The sequence below is a fragment of the Schistocerca americana genome, chromosome 11 (genome assembly GCF_021461395.2).
Source record: "Schistocerca americana isolate TAMUIC-IGC-003095 chromosome 11, iqSchAmer2.1, whole genome shotgun sequence".
Lineage (NCBI taxonomy): Eukaryota > Metazoa > Arthropoda > Insecta > Orthoptera > Acrididae > Schistocerca > Schistocerca americana.
The window spans coordinates 188,081,159-188,098,903 of NC_060129.1; the positions used below are offsets into that span (position 1 = coordinate 188,081,159).

The 17,745-nt window shown below is 43.5% G+C and overlaps 1 protein-coding gene and 1 non-coding gene across 2 annotated transcripts in view; both read right to left on the minus strand.

The window, feature by feature from the left end:
• Positions 1–17,745, minus strand: part of LOC124553815 (6-phosphogluconate dehydrogenase, decarboxylating) — a 137,679-nt gene that overhangs the window by 100,375 nt on the left and 19,559 nt on the right. The gene's annotated exons all lie outside the window — the stretch shown is intronic.
• On the minus strand, positions 11,172–11,246 carry Trnas-cga. The gene has a single exon. It is a non-coding gene; the product is annotated as a tRNA-Ser (tRNA).

Sequence of the window (17,745 nt, forward strand, 5' to 3'; positions counted from 1 at the left end):
GTATTTAAAAAAAATAATGAGTATCACATCCGTACTCGGATTAATTTTTCAACAAATCATTACCTTTCATATTACGGAGAGATTTTTCCTTCATTTCACTCAACTTTTCATTTCGCCAATCTATCACGCGATTTGAAACGAAGTACACTACTGGCCATTAAAATTGCTACACCACGAAGATGACGTACTACAGACGCGAAAATTAACCGACAGGAAGAAGATGCTGTGATATGCAAATGATTAGCTTTTCAGAGCATTCACACAAGGTTGGCGCCGGTGGTGACACCTACAACGCGCTGACATGAGGAAAGTTTCTGACCGATTTCTCATGCACAAACAGCAGTTGACCGGCGTTGCCTGGTGAAACGTTGTTGTAATGCCTCGTGTAAGGAGGAGAAATGCGTACCATCACGTTTCCGACTTTGATAAAGGCCGGATTGTAGCCTATCGCCATTGCGGTTTGTCGTATCGCGACACTGCTGTTCGCGTTGATCGAGATCCAATGACTGTTAGCAAAATATAGAATCGGTGGGTTCAGGAGGGTAATACGGAACGCCGTACAGGATCCCATCGGCCTCGTGTCACTAGCAGTCGAGATGACAGGCATCTTATCCGCACGGCTGTAACGGATCGTGCAGCCACGTCTCGATCCCTGCGTCGACAGATGGGGACGTTTGCAAGACAACAGCCATCTGCACGAACAGTTCGACGACGTTCGCAGCAGCACGGACTATCAGCTCGGAGACCGTGGCTGCCGTTACCCTTGACGCTGCATCACAGACAGGAGTATCTGCGATGGTGTACTCGACGACGAACCTGGGTGCACGAATGGCAAAACGTCATTTTTCGCAGGAATCCAGGTTCTGTTTACAGTATCACGATTGTCACATCCGTGTTTGGCGAGATCGCGGTGATGGTATGGGGTGCAATTGGTTACACGTCTCTGTCACCTCTTGTTTGCATTGACGGCACTTTGAACAGTGGACGTTACATTTCAGATGCGTTACCACCCGTGGCTCTACCCTTCATTCGACCCCTGTGAAAGCCTACATTTCAGCAGGATAATGCACGACCTCAAGTTGCAGGTCCTGTACGGGGCTTTCTGGATACAGAAAATGTTCGACTGCTGCCCTGGCCAGCACATTGTCCAGATCTCTCACCAATTGAATACGTCTGTTCAATGGTGGCCGAGCAACTGGCTCGTCACAATACGCCAGTCACTACTCTCGATGAACTGTGGTATCGTGTCGAAGCTGCATGGGCAGCTGTACCTGTACACGCCATCCAAGCTGTCTTTGACTCAATTCCCAGGTGTATTGAGGCCGTTATTACGGTCAGAGGTGGTTGTTCTGGGTGCCGATTTCTCAGGTTTTATGCACTAAAATGTGAAAATGTAATCAAATGTCAGTTCTAGTGTAATATAGGCCTTTTTGTCCAATGAATACCCATTTGTCATCTGCATTTCTTCTTGGTGTAACAATTTTTATGGCCAGTAGCGTATTTGCCGAAAATGTAAATTTTTATATGTCATAAGGAATATTACAGAACAGAATCAAGAAAGGCAAAGGTATTATAGCAGTTTTAGATTTATAAAAACCAGGTCGCTATGTCGACTGAAATACGCACTGAAATTTTGAAGGCAGCAGTAATAAAACACATGGAGCGAAAGGAAAGTTGTCTACAACCAGAGTGCAGTTATTAAAAATCTAAGGACAAGAAAGAGAAGCAGTAGCTAAGATGTCAATAAGCTACGGCTGCATTGTATCCCCGACGTTATTCAATCTGTGCACTGAGCAAGCAGCTAAGGAGACCGAAGGCAAATTTGACGAAGAAATTAAAATTCCGCGAGAAGAAATAAAAACTTGGCGGTTTGCGATGACTTTGTTATTAATCAGAGACAACAATGGACTTGCAAATGCAGGTGGATGAAATTGATATATTATTGAGAGGAGGTTTTAATGAGAACATCAACACGAATTAAAAAGTAGAGTAATGGGAATGTACCTGAATTAAATCGTGAGATGCTCAGGGAATAAGTGAGAGAGAAAGAAGTTTGAGTTTTGTTATTTAGGTAGCAAAATAACTGACGATGGCCGAAGTAGAGGCGACAGAATTCAGACTGACAAAGGCAAGAAAGACGTTCGAAGCCATTTTGACTATTTTTCGACCGTGACTGTCTCAAGGAATATGTAAAGGTTTTTTAAATTGCAGCTATCAGTCACAAACTTTGTCAACTATTGTATTATTGATTTATTTAGCGACATGTTTCGAGGGTTATACCTCTTCTTCAGGCTAAATGGCATTACAAAAACAACTTTACAATAAAGTCATACTGAATTTACATAGTCTTTTCGTAAAGATGAACACAGCATTTACGAAAAGACTATGTAACATCAGTATGACCTTATTGTAAAGTTGTTTTTGTAATGCCATTTAGCCTGAAGATCAGGTACAACCCTCGAAACACGTCGCTAAATAAATAATACCAAAAATTACGAAGTTTGTGATTGGTAGCTGTAATTTTAAAAAAAGCCTTTACATAAGAAAGGCGTTACTGACGACGCGAAATTTGTTAACATCGAATATAAATTTAAGGAGACTCTTAACATAACACCGTAAACGAATATTTGGCGAATTACTCTGCACGCTGTGGTTTAAACTTTGACTGGCCGCCGCATCGTTCATCTCGACTCTCACACACCTGGAAATGTTTCAGAGAGAATACTCTTACAGCTGGCATGGAAGAGACCAAAATAACCTTTTAACAAGGTATGTTGTAACACCGCTTTGCTATTAAAATGCACATGCTATTTATTGTAAATTAATTTTATGGTGTTGTGTGGACTTCAGTCCTGAGACTGGTTTGATGCAGCTCTCCATGCTACTCTATCCTGTGCAAGCTTCATCATCTCCCAGTACCTACTGCAGCCTACATCCTTCTGAATCTGCTTAGTGTATTCAAATCTTGGTCTCCCTCTACGATTTTTACCCTCCACGCTGCCCTCCAATACTAAATCGGTGATCCCTTGATGCCATTGAACATGTCCTACCAACCGATCCCTTCTTCTAGTCAAGTTGTGCCACAAACTCTTTTTCTCCCCAATTCTATTCAATACTTCCTCATTAGTTATGTGATCTACCCATCTAATCTTCAGCATTCTTCTGTAGAACCACATTTCGAAAGCTTCTATTCTCTGAACTATTTATCGTCCATGTTTCACTTCCATACATGGCTACACTCCATACAAATACTTTCAGAAACGACTTCCTAACAAATTTCTCTTTTTCAGAAACGCTTTCCTTGCCATTGCCAGTCTACATTTTATATCCTCTCTACTTCGACCATTATCAGTTATTTTGCTCTCCAAATAGCAAAACTCCTTTACTACTTTAAGTGTCTCATTCCCTAATCTAATTCCCACAGCATCACCCGACTTAATTCGACTACATTCCATTATCCTCGTTTTGCTTTTATTGATGTTCATCTTATACTAAAAGGTATCAGATAGATTATATAATGGTAAGACAGAGATTTAGGAACCAGGTTTTAAATTGTAAGACATTTCCAGGGGCAGATGTGGACTCTGACCACAATCTATTGGTGATGACCTGTAGATTAAAACTGAAGAAACTGCAAAAAGGTGGGAATTTAAGGAGATGGGACCTGGATAAACTAAAAGAACCAGAGGTTGTACAGAGATTCAGGGAGAGCATAAGGGCGCAAATGACAGGAATGGGGGAAATAAATACAGTAGAAGAAGAATGGGTAGCTTTGAGGGATGAAGTAGTGAAGGCAGCAGAGGATCAAGTAGGTAAAAAGACGAGGGCTAGTAGAAATCCTTGGGTAATAGAAGAAATATTGAATTTAATTGATGAAAGGAGAAAATATAAAAATGCAGTAAGTGAAACAGGCAAAAAGGAATACAAACGTCTCAAAAATGAGATCGACAGGAAGTGCAAAATGGCTAAGCAGGGATGGCTAGAGGACAAATGTAAGGATGTAGAGGCCTATCTCACTAGGGGTAAGATAGATACCGCCTACAGGAAAATTAAAGAGACCTTTGGAGATAAGAGAACGACTTGTATGAATATCAAGAGCTCAGATGGAAACCCAGTTCTAAGCAAAGAAGGGAAAGCAGAAAGGTGGAAGGAGTATATAGAGGGTCTATACAAGGGCGATGTACTTGAGGACAATATTATGGAAATGGAAGAGGATGTAGATGAAGATGAAATGGGAGATATGATACTGCGTGAAGAGTTTGACAGAGCACTGAAAGACCTAAGTCGAAACAAGGCCCCCGGAGTAGACAATATTCCATTGGAACTACTGACGGCCGTGGGAGAGCCAGTCCTGACAAAACTCTACCATCTGGTGAGCAAGATGTATGAAACAGGCGAAATACCCTCAGACTTCAAGAAGATTATAATAATTCCAATCCCAAAGAAAGCAGGTGTTGACAGATGTGAAAATTACCGAACTATCAGCTTAATAAGTCACAGCTGCAAAATACTAACACGAATTCTTTACAGACGAATGGAAAAACTAGTAGAAGCCAACCTCGGGGAAGATCAGTTTGGATTCCGTAGAAACACTGGAACACGTGAGGCAATACTGACCTTACGACTTATCTTAGAAGAAAGATTAAGGAAAGGCAAACCTACGTTTCTAGCATTTGTAGACTTAGAGAAAGCTTTTGACAATGTTGACTGGAGTACTCTCTTTCAAATTCTAAAGGTGGCAGGGGTAAAATACAGGGAGCGAAAGGCTATTTACAATTTGTACAGAAACCAGATGGCAGTTATAAGAGTCGAGGGGCATGAAAGGGAAGCAGTGGTTGGGAAGGGAGTAAGACAGGGTTGTAGCCTCTCCCCGATGTTGTTCAATCTGTATATTGAGCAAGCAGTAAAGGAAACAAAAGAAAAATTCGGAGTAGGTATTAAAATTCATGGAGAAGAAATAAAAACTTTGAGGTTCGCCGATGACATTGTAATTCTGTCAGAGACAGCAAAGGACTTGGAAGAGCAGTTGAATGGAATGGAAAGTATCTTGAAAGGAGGATATAAGATGAACATCAACAAAAGCAAAACAAGGATAATGGAATGTAGTCTAATTAAGTCGGGTGATGCTGAGGGAATTAGATTCGGAAATGAGGCACTTAAACTAGTAAAGGAGTTTTGCTATTTGGGGAGCAAAATAACTGATGATGGTCGAAGTAGAGAGGATATAAAATGTAGGCTGGCAATGGCAAGGAAAGCGTTTCTGAAGAAGAGAAATTTGTTAACATCCAGTATTGATTTAAGTGTCAGGAAGTCATTTCTGAAAGTATTCGTATGGAGTGTAGCCATGTATGGAAGTGAAACATGGACGATAAATAGTTTGGACAAGAAGAGAATAGAAGCTTTCGAAATGTGGTGCTACAGAAGAATGCTGAAGATTAGATGGGTAGATCACATAACTAATGAGGAAGTATTGAATAGGATTGGGGAGAAGAGAAGTTTGTGGCACAACTTGATCAGAAGAAGGGATCGGTTGGTAGGACATGTTCTGAGGCATCAAGGGATCACCAATTTAGTATTGGAGGGCAGCGTGGAGGGTAAAAATCGTAGAGGGAGACCAAGAGATGAATACACTAAGCAGATTCAGAAGGATGTAGGTTGCAGTAGGTACTGGGAGATGAAAAAGCTTGCACAGGATAGAGTAGCATGGAGAGCTGCATCAAACCAGTCTCAGGACTGAAGACCACAACAACAACAACAACAACATCTTATATCCTCCTTTCAAGACACAATCCATTCCGTTCAACTGCTCTTCCAAGTCCGTTGCTGTCTCTGACGGAATTACAATGTCATCGGCAAACCTCAGAGTTTTTATTTCTTCTCCATGGATTTTAACACCTATCCCGAATTTTTCTTTTGTTTCCTTCACTGCTTGCTCAATACACAGATCGAATAACATCGGGGAGAGGCTACAACCCTGTCTCACTCCCTTCCCAACTGCTGCATCCCTTTCCATGTCCCTCGACTCTTATGACTGCCATCTGGTTTCTGTACAAATTGTAAATAGCCTTTCGCTCCCTGTATTTTACCACTGCCACCTTCAGAATTTGAAAGAGAGTATCCCAATCAACACTGTCAAAAGCTTTCTCTAAGTCTGCAAATGCTAGAAACGTAGGTTTGCCTTTCCTTAATCTATTTTCTAAGGTAAGTCGCAGGGTCAGTATTGCCTCACGTGTTCCAACATTTCTACGGAATCCAAACTGATCTTCCCCGAGGTCGGCTTCTACCAGTTTTTCCATTCGTCTGTAAAGAATTCGTGTTAGTATTTTGCAGCTGTGACTTATTAAACTGATAGTTCGGTAATTTTCAGATCTGTCAACACCTGCTTTCTTTGGGATTGGAATAATTATATTCTTCTCGAAGTCTGAGGGTACTTCGTATATCTTATACATCTTGCTCACCAGATGGCTCTCCCAAGTTCGTCAGTAGTTCTAATGGAATTTATGTCTGTATTTTCATATTCTTAGGGTATTCATAGATCGGAAGGTGGTAACCATGCTTCCCAAAACCAGCTATCGACAGTCAGGGTTGTTTACAATCGACCATGGCTAAGATCGGTATTACACTGCCATATTTCTTTGTCAAAGAAATATTTCAAATATTTATGGCAAAGAAATTTGATGGTGTAATGAGGAACTTTGTCAAATAAAAAATACCTCACCAATATCAGTGATGCTCCCAGTGAACTAAAGAAGGGTTGCACTTCTTGCATGATCTTTTTCCGGTCGCAGCGATGTCGGAGATTTGGTGTTTTACCGGATTCCTGATATTCACGCCATACTCGTGGAATGGTCGTACGGGAAAATCCCCACTCCATCGCTACCTCGGAGATGCTGTGTCCCATCCCTCTTGCCCCACGTTCAAACTCACTTAAGTGTTAATAACTCTCCATCGTAGCAGCAGTAACCGACCTAACAGCTGCGCCAGATACTTCTTGTCTTATATAGGCGTTGCCGACCGCAGCGCCGTATTCCGCCTGTTTTCATATCTCTATATTTAAATACGCGTGCGTATACTAGTTTCTTTGGCGCTTCAGTGTAAAATTGTGCAACGTAGATCAATTTGCTTGCTGCCCTGTGAAAACGCGCATTCATTAGCGCGTCTTGGGAATGAAATCGGCAAGATAAGGAGACCGCCACGTTCCTATTTGAAGAATACGGCACCTATGGTAGCGTGATAAGGCGGGAAACGTTCCGAATGTCACGAAACATGACTAGGCGAAAAGGCGCTCCGTGAGGCCGTAGGTTGTAATTCGGAGTGCTGATGTCAACCGAAGCTACGGAATGTAATGGAATACTTGCAACGGCACGTTATCCTCAACGCTGCGCACAAGTTGTGCAATACGTCCTTCTACGAGGTTTTCTGTTCAAAAAATTAAGGAACTTCGTCCAAAAATTTTTTCTCCGTTTACCTTTTACTCATTGTGCATGGTCTCCTTCGAAATAGTCTCCTCCGCAATTCTACACCGCTGCCAACGCCGTTTCCACTGCCGGAAGCAGTCTTGATACGCCTCTTGCTGCATCGCGAGAACCGGCGTCTGCTAATTTTCTTTTCCTCGTCTGTTGTTGTGGTCTTCAGTCCTGAGACTAGTTTGATGCAGCTCTCCTTGCTACTCTATCCTGTGCAAGCTTCTTCATCTCCCAGGACCTACTGCAGCCTACATTCTTCTGAATCTGCCTAGTGTATTCATCTCTCGGTCTCCCTCTACGATTTTTACCCTCCACGCTGCCCTCCAATACTAAATTGGTTATCCGTTGATGCCTCAGAACATGACCTACCAACCGGTCCCTTCTTCTAGTCAAGTTGTGCCACAAACTCCTCTTCTCCCCAATTCTATTCAATACCTCCTCATCAGTTATGTGATCTACCCACCTAATCTTCAGCATTCTTCTGTAGCACCACATTTCGAAAGCTTCTATTCTCTTCTTGTCTAAACTATTTATCGTCCATGTTTCACTTCCATACATGGCTACACTCCATACGAATACTTTCAGAAATGACTTCCTGGCACTTAAATCAATACTGGATGTTAACAAATTTCTCTTCTTCAGAAACGCTTTCCTTGCCATTGCCAGCCTACATTTTACATCCTCTCTACTTCGACCATCATCAGTTATTTTGCTCCCCAAATAGCAAAACTCATTTACTATAAGTGTCTCATTTCCTAATCTAATACACTCAGCATCACCCTATTTAATTCGACTACATTCCATTAACCTCATTTTGCTTTTGTTGTTTTTCACCTTATATCCTCCTTTCAAGACACTGTCCATTCCGTTCAACTGCTCTTCCAAGTCCTTTCCTCGTCTATCGTAGCAAATCCTCTCCTTTCAACGGGGTTTTCAACAATGGAAATAAAGAGTCCGAAGGGGCCATGCTCTGTAGAGTACGGAGGATGAGGCAGCACGGTGATTTCGTCTTATGCAACAGTCGCGCACCAGCAGGCATGAATGTACGGATGTGTTATCGTGATGCAAGAGCCACAAATTGTCTCGCCACATGTCAGGCCTTTCGCTTCTCACATTTTCTTGACATGATCCACCTGAAATGTAACATTCTCTTGCAATCTCTCGGACAGTCTTCGATTGGCAGGCACAATTTCGTTGACGTTCCCGACATGAGCGACATCGGTAGACGTCGAAGGGCGTCCTCAACGAGGCTCACCTTTAGCATCCGGCCGGCAATTTTTAAACCTTGTGAACCGAGTACGGCTTAGGCCGATAATACAGTAACAAGCTTCTTCGTCAAATATCTTTGTCAAAGAAATTTGATGGTGTGATAGGGAACTGTGTCAAATGTCGTTTGTCATCTGTAGTGTTTTTTATAAACACTGCCGGTAAATACGATTGGTCTGTGCCGACCAGTGTGCGATTTGCAGGGGGGGATGGTGAGGATTTCCCCCCCCTCTGCATCAGACCATCCCCTCCTCTGACTTTAGTTTATGCATCCCAACCTGGGATGTTTATTTCCCACGCACTGGAGTAAAACTTTACATATAATTTAAATTTGTGGAGTCGAACACTGAAAGTTTTTAATACAGTCTTACTATTAATATGTTTGTCTATTAATTTTGAAAAAGTGTTATGTAGTAGTTAAACATTTCAAAACATTTAGAACTAAATCATCACTCTCATGTTGTCATTGTTGCTTTCGTCTAAGGTGCGTCATCCGTTTACTTACGAGCTTGCGAGGGAAGTAGTGTGGCAGTCATACCGCAGAGTTGGATAAGCTGGGGCCTGAAATTCCCACCCCGGGCCCGTGCGAACATTCACCGTTACAGTATGGCGCGGATTAACGCGCCTGGGACGAAAGCACACATTACTAAATAACGCACCATCGTCTGCTTCTAGTTCCTAGGATACTATTTCGTGGACCTTCTTTAAATACTCTTCTCTTCCACCATCTTTTTCTTTTCCTTTGGTTTTCATTTCCGTTGTCAGCTGCACGTGCAAGTACCAAGTAGGCCGCCGCTGCGATACTTTATCATCCTTTATACTGCAAGACCGACACACGTGTGGGGCAAATTCTGTTGCTTTGGTACAAATTAACCTGCCGCATGCAACATACGCCGCCTGTTGTTACCTGTTGTAGCATGCTGCAAGACGACGCACGCCACATTTCCGTAGCATGCTACAATGTTGCCAGACGTCGCCCCAGTGTAAACGAGGCTTTAGAGCCAGGTCTGTATTGTATGGTGGATGTGATGTGTTGCGTACGAAACTAAAACCTGCAACCAGATCCAAACGTCGTGGAAAACTGCGAAGAGGTGTCATCCTGCAGCAAGATAACGCTCGCCCACATTCTGCCTAACGGACAGCCGTCGCAATAAAGGAGTTGAGATTCGAGGTGCTGGAACATCCACCATACAGTCCAGACCTGGCTCCAAGTGATTTTCACATGTTTGGACCCTTAACGGAAGCACTACAGGGAAGATTTGAAAGTGAGGAAGGCGTCATTGCTGCGGTGCAAAATTGGTTACAGATGCAACCGATAAAAGTATTTTCTGATGAAATAAAAAAAAACCTCGTAAAACGTCGGGAAAACTGCATTGAAGTCCAGGGAGGTTACGTAGAAAAGTAACGCATGTTTCAGTTTTCTATCATCATCAGAATAAGTGCAGCTTTTCACAAATGTGCCTTTACTTTTTGAATTGCCGTCGTATACCTGTATATAGATGATTTTGTAAATAAGCTTTACCTATAAAGTACTTTTAAAGATATAACAAGGGATGGCTTTTCTGACATTGCATACGCGTGAATAGTGAGTTTCGGCATTAACATCTGTTTATAAATAACTGTTTAACCTTGGGTAACGCCACGGTCCAAGCTAGTAACATTTGTTATAACCCCCTAAGACATCCCCCCCCCCCCCCCCCCGGGTAAAAGCACAATTCGCACACTGGTGCCGACAACTACAAAATTAATAGAGATGTATGAAGCTGATGAGGCGCTTTAAAACGTGAGGCACCCTGAATACAAAAATAGATTAAGAAGATTGGAGACCAGACCAGACCTGGCCTAACCTAACCTAACATAACCCTCTCCTGTAGCAAGGAATCTGAGTGTTATAGTGAGTGTCTTCCGCAGATGTCGCAGATCTTAAGTGAATATTGTGCTTTGTGATATGAGGATACACTTCATTAAGCACATGCAGAAATGTGTGCTCATCCATTCTTAAGTAATTGATGTACGACTTGACGTCCTCCACTGTAAGCTCACGTAACAAGTTTTGTTGAGTGCTTTTGTCGTGTCGTCGTAAAACCCACGGCTTCAGCCAGGTATGTTTCCTTTTTTTCCGCTTCTCTTCCGCATGTGCACACAGTGCAATTGTACATGCATCTGCTGCGGTTAATAACAAGTTGTTGTTGTCAGCCATCTTGAACTTTGACGAAAAATATGATGACAGTGTAAAACCCCTTCTAGCGCTACGTCAAAGATATTTGTCAAATATATTTGAGGGAATATTTGATCACATCTTTGATCAAATCTTTGACAAAGAAATTTGATAGTGTAATACCGGCCTTAGCCACAACCTGGGGGATGTTTCTAGAGTGAAATTTTCACTCTACAGCGGAGTGTGCGGTGATATGAAACTTCCTGGTAGATTAAAACTGTCTGCCGGGCCGAGACTCGAACTCGGGATCTTTGCCTTTCGCGGGCAAGTGCTCTACCAACTGAGCTACCCAAGCACGACTCACGCCCCGTCCTCACAGCTTTACTTCTGCCAGTACCTCGTCTGCTACCTTCCAAACTTCACAGAAGCTCTCCTACGAACCTTGCAGAACTAGCTCTGCTGGAAGAAAGGATATTGCAGACATGGCTTAGGCCGGTATTACACTATCAAATTTCTTTGTCAAATATCTTTGTCCAATACCTTTGCCAAAGATATTTGATGGAGTAATAGGGAACTTTGTCAAATGTCGTCCAATATTTGATCAAATCTAGGTCCTCGCAGTAGATTTGATCAAAGAAGTCGCTTGTCTTCTGTTCACTGCAATGTGTCATGTTACCACATGGAGCGCTAGCATCGATGCATTCTGTGGTCTGTAGTATTTTTATAAACATTGCCGGTAAATAGAATTGGTGAGTGCCGACAACTACAAAATTAATAGAGATGTCTGAAGCTGATGAGGCGCTTTACAACGTGAGGCACCCCGAATACAAAAATAGATTAAGAAGATTGGAGACCTGACCTGACCTGACCTAAGATATCCTAACCTAACCCTGTCCTGTAGCAAGGAATCGGAGTGTTACAGTGAGCCTGTCTTATGCAGATGTCGCAGATCTTAAGTGAATATTGTGCTTTGTGATATGAGGATACACTGCATTGAGCACATTCAGAAATGTATGGTCATCCATTCTTAAGTAATTGATGTACGACTTTACGTCCTCCACTGTAAGCTCACGTAACAAGTTTTGTTGAGTGCTTTTGTCGTGTCGTCGTAAAACCCACGGCTTCACCCAGGTACGTTTCCTTTTTTTTTCCCCGCTTCTCTTCCGCATGTGCACCCAGTGCAATTGTGGTACATGCAACTGCTGCGGTAAATAACAACTTCTTGTTGTCAGCCATCTTGAATTTTGACGAAACATTGGATGACAGTGTAATACCCCTTCTAGCGCTATGTCAAAGATCTTTGTCAAATATATTTGACAGAATATTTGATCACATCTTTGATCAAATCTTTGACAAAGAAATTTGATAGTGTAATACCGGCCTTAGCGCCTGATCGTACTGGGGTCAGTAACAGCGGGCCGGCGCTGTGGCTTAAAGGCCTGGCCAGACAGAATGCAACGGCAGTAGATTCGATTTTTCAGGTCGACTAAACTGTTTGGGTGAGGAAAATACGTACGGCCTGTAACGAAAGGCAGAGAAAGAAATCCAGTAGCGTCAAATCTGGGTAGCGAGGAGGTAATGTGATTGGCCCTTCACGGCCAATCCACCGACCTGAGAAGCGATTATCGTGGAAACCTCTAACTTCCGTGAGGAAATGAGGTACTTATGCACTATCTGAATCAAACTTCATGTGGTCCGTTGCAAAATGAGACTTTTACCAATTCTGTAAGTTATATCCTTAAATTTTTATATCATTCTAAAATTATAATGTATTTGACATCGCCCCCTAAATTAAAAATAAAAAGTTTATTAAAGAAGCGTGTAAAAATTTGAAGGAAGTCGGTCAAGTACTCAGATTTTTGGTCACAATGTTTCCCCTTTATATGTTACATATTTAATCATTCATATATTATTATAAAATGGTATAGAAAAAACTAGCATATTCGCATGTAACGCTTTGTCGAAAATTCAAGTCAATCGACCGACTACTTTTCGAGGTTAGCGAGCACAAACAAACGCCGGCTGAATTTTTATACATACGCTGAGGTGAAAAGAGTCATGGAATACTCCCTAATATCGTGACGGATCGCCTTTTGCCTCGCGTAACGCAACAACCCGACGTGGCATGGACTCGACAGGTCGTTGGACATTCCCTGCAGAAATACTGACACATGCTGCCTCTACAGCCGTCCACAATTCTGAAAGCGTTGCCAGTGAAGGGTTTTGTGCACGAACTAGTCGCGAAAAATTGTGGACATGGCGTATCGACATCCATAAAATTTCCATCACTGTTTGCTGCAAGTGGTCTCTAAATAGCCGAGCATAAGGATTTCCAGTTAATGGTTGGTTGAGTTGCGCCTGAGAACCCAGTTCATCCCATGTAAACACAGCCCAGCCCTGTTGACTTCCGGAGGGCGTTCGATACAGTTCCGCACTGTCGCCTGATAAACAAAGAGCCTACGGAATATCAGACCAGCTGTGTGGCTGGATTGAAGAATTTTTAGCAAACAGAACACAGCATGTTGTTATCAATGGAGAGACGTCTGCAGACAAAGTAACCTCTGGCGTGCCACAGGGGAGTGTTATGGGACCATTGCTTTTCACAATATCCACTACTGGCCATTAAAATTGCTACACCAACGAAGATGACACGCTACAGACGCGAAATTTAACCTACAGGAACAAGATGCTGTGATATGCAAATGATTAGCTTTTCTGAGCATTCACACAACGTGCTGACATGAGGAAAGTTTCCAACCGATTTCTCATACACAAACACATTTGACCGGCGTTGCCTGGTGAAACGTCGTTGTGATGCCTCGTGTAAGGATGAGAAATGCGTACCATGACGATTCCGACTTTGATAAAGGTCGGATTGTAGCCTATCGCGATTTTGGTTTATCGTATCGCGACATTGCAGCTCGCGTTGGTCGAGATCCGATGACTGTTAGCAGAATATGGAATCGGTGGATTCAGCAGGGTAATACGGAACGCCGTGCTGGATCCCAAGGGCCTCGTATCACTAGCAGTCGAGATGACAGGCATCTTATCCGCACGGCTGTAACGGATCGTGCAGCCACGTCTCGATCCCCGAGTCAACAAATGGGGACGTTTGCATAACAACAACCATCTTCACGAACAGTTCGACGTCGTTTGCTGCAGCACGGACTATCAGCTCGGAGACCGTGGCTGCGGTTACCCTTGACGCTGCATCACACACAGGAACGCCTGCGATGGTGTACTCTACGACGAACCTGGGCGCACGAATGGCAAAAGGTCATTTTTTCGGATGAATCCAGGTTCTGTTTACAGCATCACGATGGTCGCATCCGTATTTGTCGACATCGCAGTGAACCCACATTGGAAGCGTGTATTCGTCATTACCATAGTGGCGTATCACCCCTCGTGATGGTATGGGGTGCCATTGGTTACACGTCTCGGTCACCTCTTGTTCGCATTGACGGCACTTTGAACAGTGGACGTTACATTTTAGATGTGTTACAACAAATGGCTCCACCCTTCATTCCATCCCTGCGAAACCATTTCAGCAGGATAATGGACGACCGGATGTTGCAGGTCTTGTACCGGCCTTTCTGGATACAGCAAATGTTCGACTGCTGCCCTGGCCAGCAGATTCTCCACATCTCTCACCAATTGAAATCGTCTGGTCAACCGTGGCCGAGCAACTGACTCGTCACAATACGCCAGTCACTACTCTCGATGAACTGTGGTATCGTGTTGAAGCTGCATGGGCAGCTGTACCTGTACACGCCATCCAAGCTCTGTTTGACTCAATGCCCAGGCGTATCGAGGCCGTTGTTACAGCCAGAGGTGGTTGTTCTGGGTACTGATTTCTCAGGATCTATGCACCCAAATTGCGTGAAAATGTTATCACATGTCAGTTCTAGTATATATATTTGTCCAATGAATACCCGTTTATCATGTGCATTTCTTTTTTGTGTAGCAATTTTAATGGCCAGTAGTGTATATAAATGACCTAGTAGATAGTGTCAGAAGTTGTATGCTGCTTTTCGCGGATGATGCTGTAGTATACAGAGAACTTGCAGCATTAGAAAATTGCAGCGTAATGCAGGAAGATCTGCAGCGGATAGGCACTTGGTGCAAGGAATGGCAACTGATCCTTAACATAGACAAATGTAATGTATTGCGAATACATAGAAAGAAGGATCCTTTATTGTACGATTATATGATAGCGGAACAAACACTGGTAGCAGCTACTTCTGTAAAATATCTGGGATAAAGTGTACGGAACGATTTGAAGTGGAATGATCATATAAAATTAACTGTTGGTAAGGCGGGTGCCAGGTTGGGATTCATTGGGAGAGTCCTTAGAAAATGTAGTCCATCAACAACGGAGGTGGCTTACAAAACACTCGTTCGACCTATACTCGAGTATTGCTCATCAGTGTGGGATCCGTACCAGGTCGGGTTGACAGAGGAGGTAGAGAAGATCCAAAGAAGAGCGGCGCGTTTCGTCACAGGGTTATTTGGTAAGCGTGATAGCGTTACTGAGCTGTTTAGCAAACTCAAGTGGTAGACTCTGCAAGAGAGGCGCTCTGCATCGCGGTGTAGCTCGCTGTCCAGGTTTCGAGAGGGTGCGTTTCTGGATGAGGTATCGAATATATTGGTTCCCCCTACTTATACCTCCCGAGGAGATTACGAATGTAAAATTAGAGATTCGAGCGCGCACGGAGGCTTTCCGGCAGTCGTTCTTCACGCGAACCAGACGCGACTGGAACAGGAAAGGGAGGTAATGCAGTGGCACGTAAAGTGCCCTCCGCCACACACCTTTGGGTGGCTTGCTGAGTGTAGATGTAGATCTATGGATAACCGCCACAAGCTTGCGCAGTGTCTTGTTGACAACTTGGGTCCGTGGCTTCGTGGGATCTGTGCCACACTAATATTACCGTCATCCCTTACCAACTGAGATCGGGACTCATCTGACCAGCCCACGGTTTTCCAACCACCTTGGGTCCAACTGGTATGGTCACGAGGCCAGGAGAAGCGATGTTGTGCTGTTAGCAAAGACACTCGCGTCGATCGTCTGCTGCCACAGCCCATTAAAGGCCAAATTTCGCCGCACTGTCCTAACGAATACATTCGTTGTACGTCCCACATCGATTTCTGCACGCAGTGTTGCTTGTCTGTTAGCACTGACAAGCATACGCAAACGCCGCTGTTCTCGGTGCAGGCCGTCGGCCACCGCGTTTCCCGCGGTAAAAGGTAATCGCTGACCACTCGCCTACCAGGGGCGGACAGTCATAAGATGAGCAAAACGAATTACGAAATGCTTTAGATAACATGTGTATGATGCGAGAAGTTGCATTTGACCCTAAAAATTAAGTGTGAGGTGATCCTTATTGAGTACTGAAAGGAAATCATTACATTTCGGTTACACGATAAATCTCACAAATTTAAGGGCTGTCATTATAACTAAACATCTAAGTATTTCTATTATGAACGTCGTAAATCGAAACCTTCACATAGAAAATGTTGGTGGAAGGCGGTCATCTTCACTCTGAGATGTCAGAAGTCATGGGAAGGAAGTTAGGAAACGAAATGGTGGACATATTAAGCATGTGCTGAGTTAGAACAAATCTCCATGGACGGCTCTTCATTGTAGTATATGTTCCTTTCAGATTGTATTGACAAAGTTTATATTCAGAAACAAAATGGTAACATTTCGTGCGCCACCCTATAGGAACATTGAATTTCCATGGAATGTCCCATGCGTCTAGCTCCAATTACCATCCCACGTTAAAAGTCTTAATTCCCATTGTGTGGCCATAATCACGTCGGAAACATTTCACACGAATCACCCACCCACGAAAGACATCTCCGCCAATGCACTGCCCTTTCAACCCTTTTGTATGCGATACTAGCGCCATAATGTGCACGCGTGCGTGGAAATAGCTATTCCATGACGTCCGTCATCTCAGTGTGAAGAAGACCGCCTTCCCCCAACATTTTCTATGCGAAGGTTTTCAATTGACGATGTTCTTAATAGAAATACTTAGGTGTTTAGTTATTATGACAGCCCTTAAATTTGCGAGATTTATCGTGTAACCCAACTGTAATGATTTCCTTTCAGTACTCAATAAGGATTACCTCACTCTTCATTTTTAGGGTCAAATGCAACTTTTCGCATCATACACATACAGGGTGTTTCAAAAATGACCGGTATATTTGAAACGGCAATAAAAACTAAACGAGCAGCGATAGAAATACACCGTTTGTTGCAATATGCTTGGGACAACAGTACATTTTCAGGCGGACAAACTTTCGAAATTACAGTAGTTACAATTTCCAACAACAGATGGCGCTGCAAGTGACGTGAAAGATATAGAAGACAACGCAATCTGTGGGTGCGCCATTCTGTACGTCGTCTTTCTGCTGTAAGCGTGAGCTGTTCACAACGTGCAAGTGTGCTGTAGACAACATGGTTTATTCCTTAGAACAGAGGATTTTTCTGGTGTTGGAATTCCACTGCCTAGAACACAGTGTTGTTGCAACAAGACGAAGTTTTCAACGGAGGTTTAATGTAACCAAAGGACCGAAAAGCGATACAATAAAGGATCTGTTTGAAAAATTTCAACGGACTGGGAACGTGACGGATGAACATGCTGGGAAGGTAGGGCGACCGCGTACGGCAACCACAGAGGGCAACGCGCAGCTAGTGCAGCAGGTGATCCGACAGCGGCCTCGGGTTTCCGTTCGCCGTGTTGCAGCTGCGGTCCAAATGACGCCAACGTCCACGTATCGTCTCATGCGCCAGAGTTTACACCTCTATCCATACAAAATTCAAACGCGGCAACCCCTCAGCGCCGCTACCAT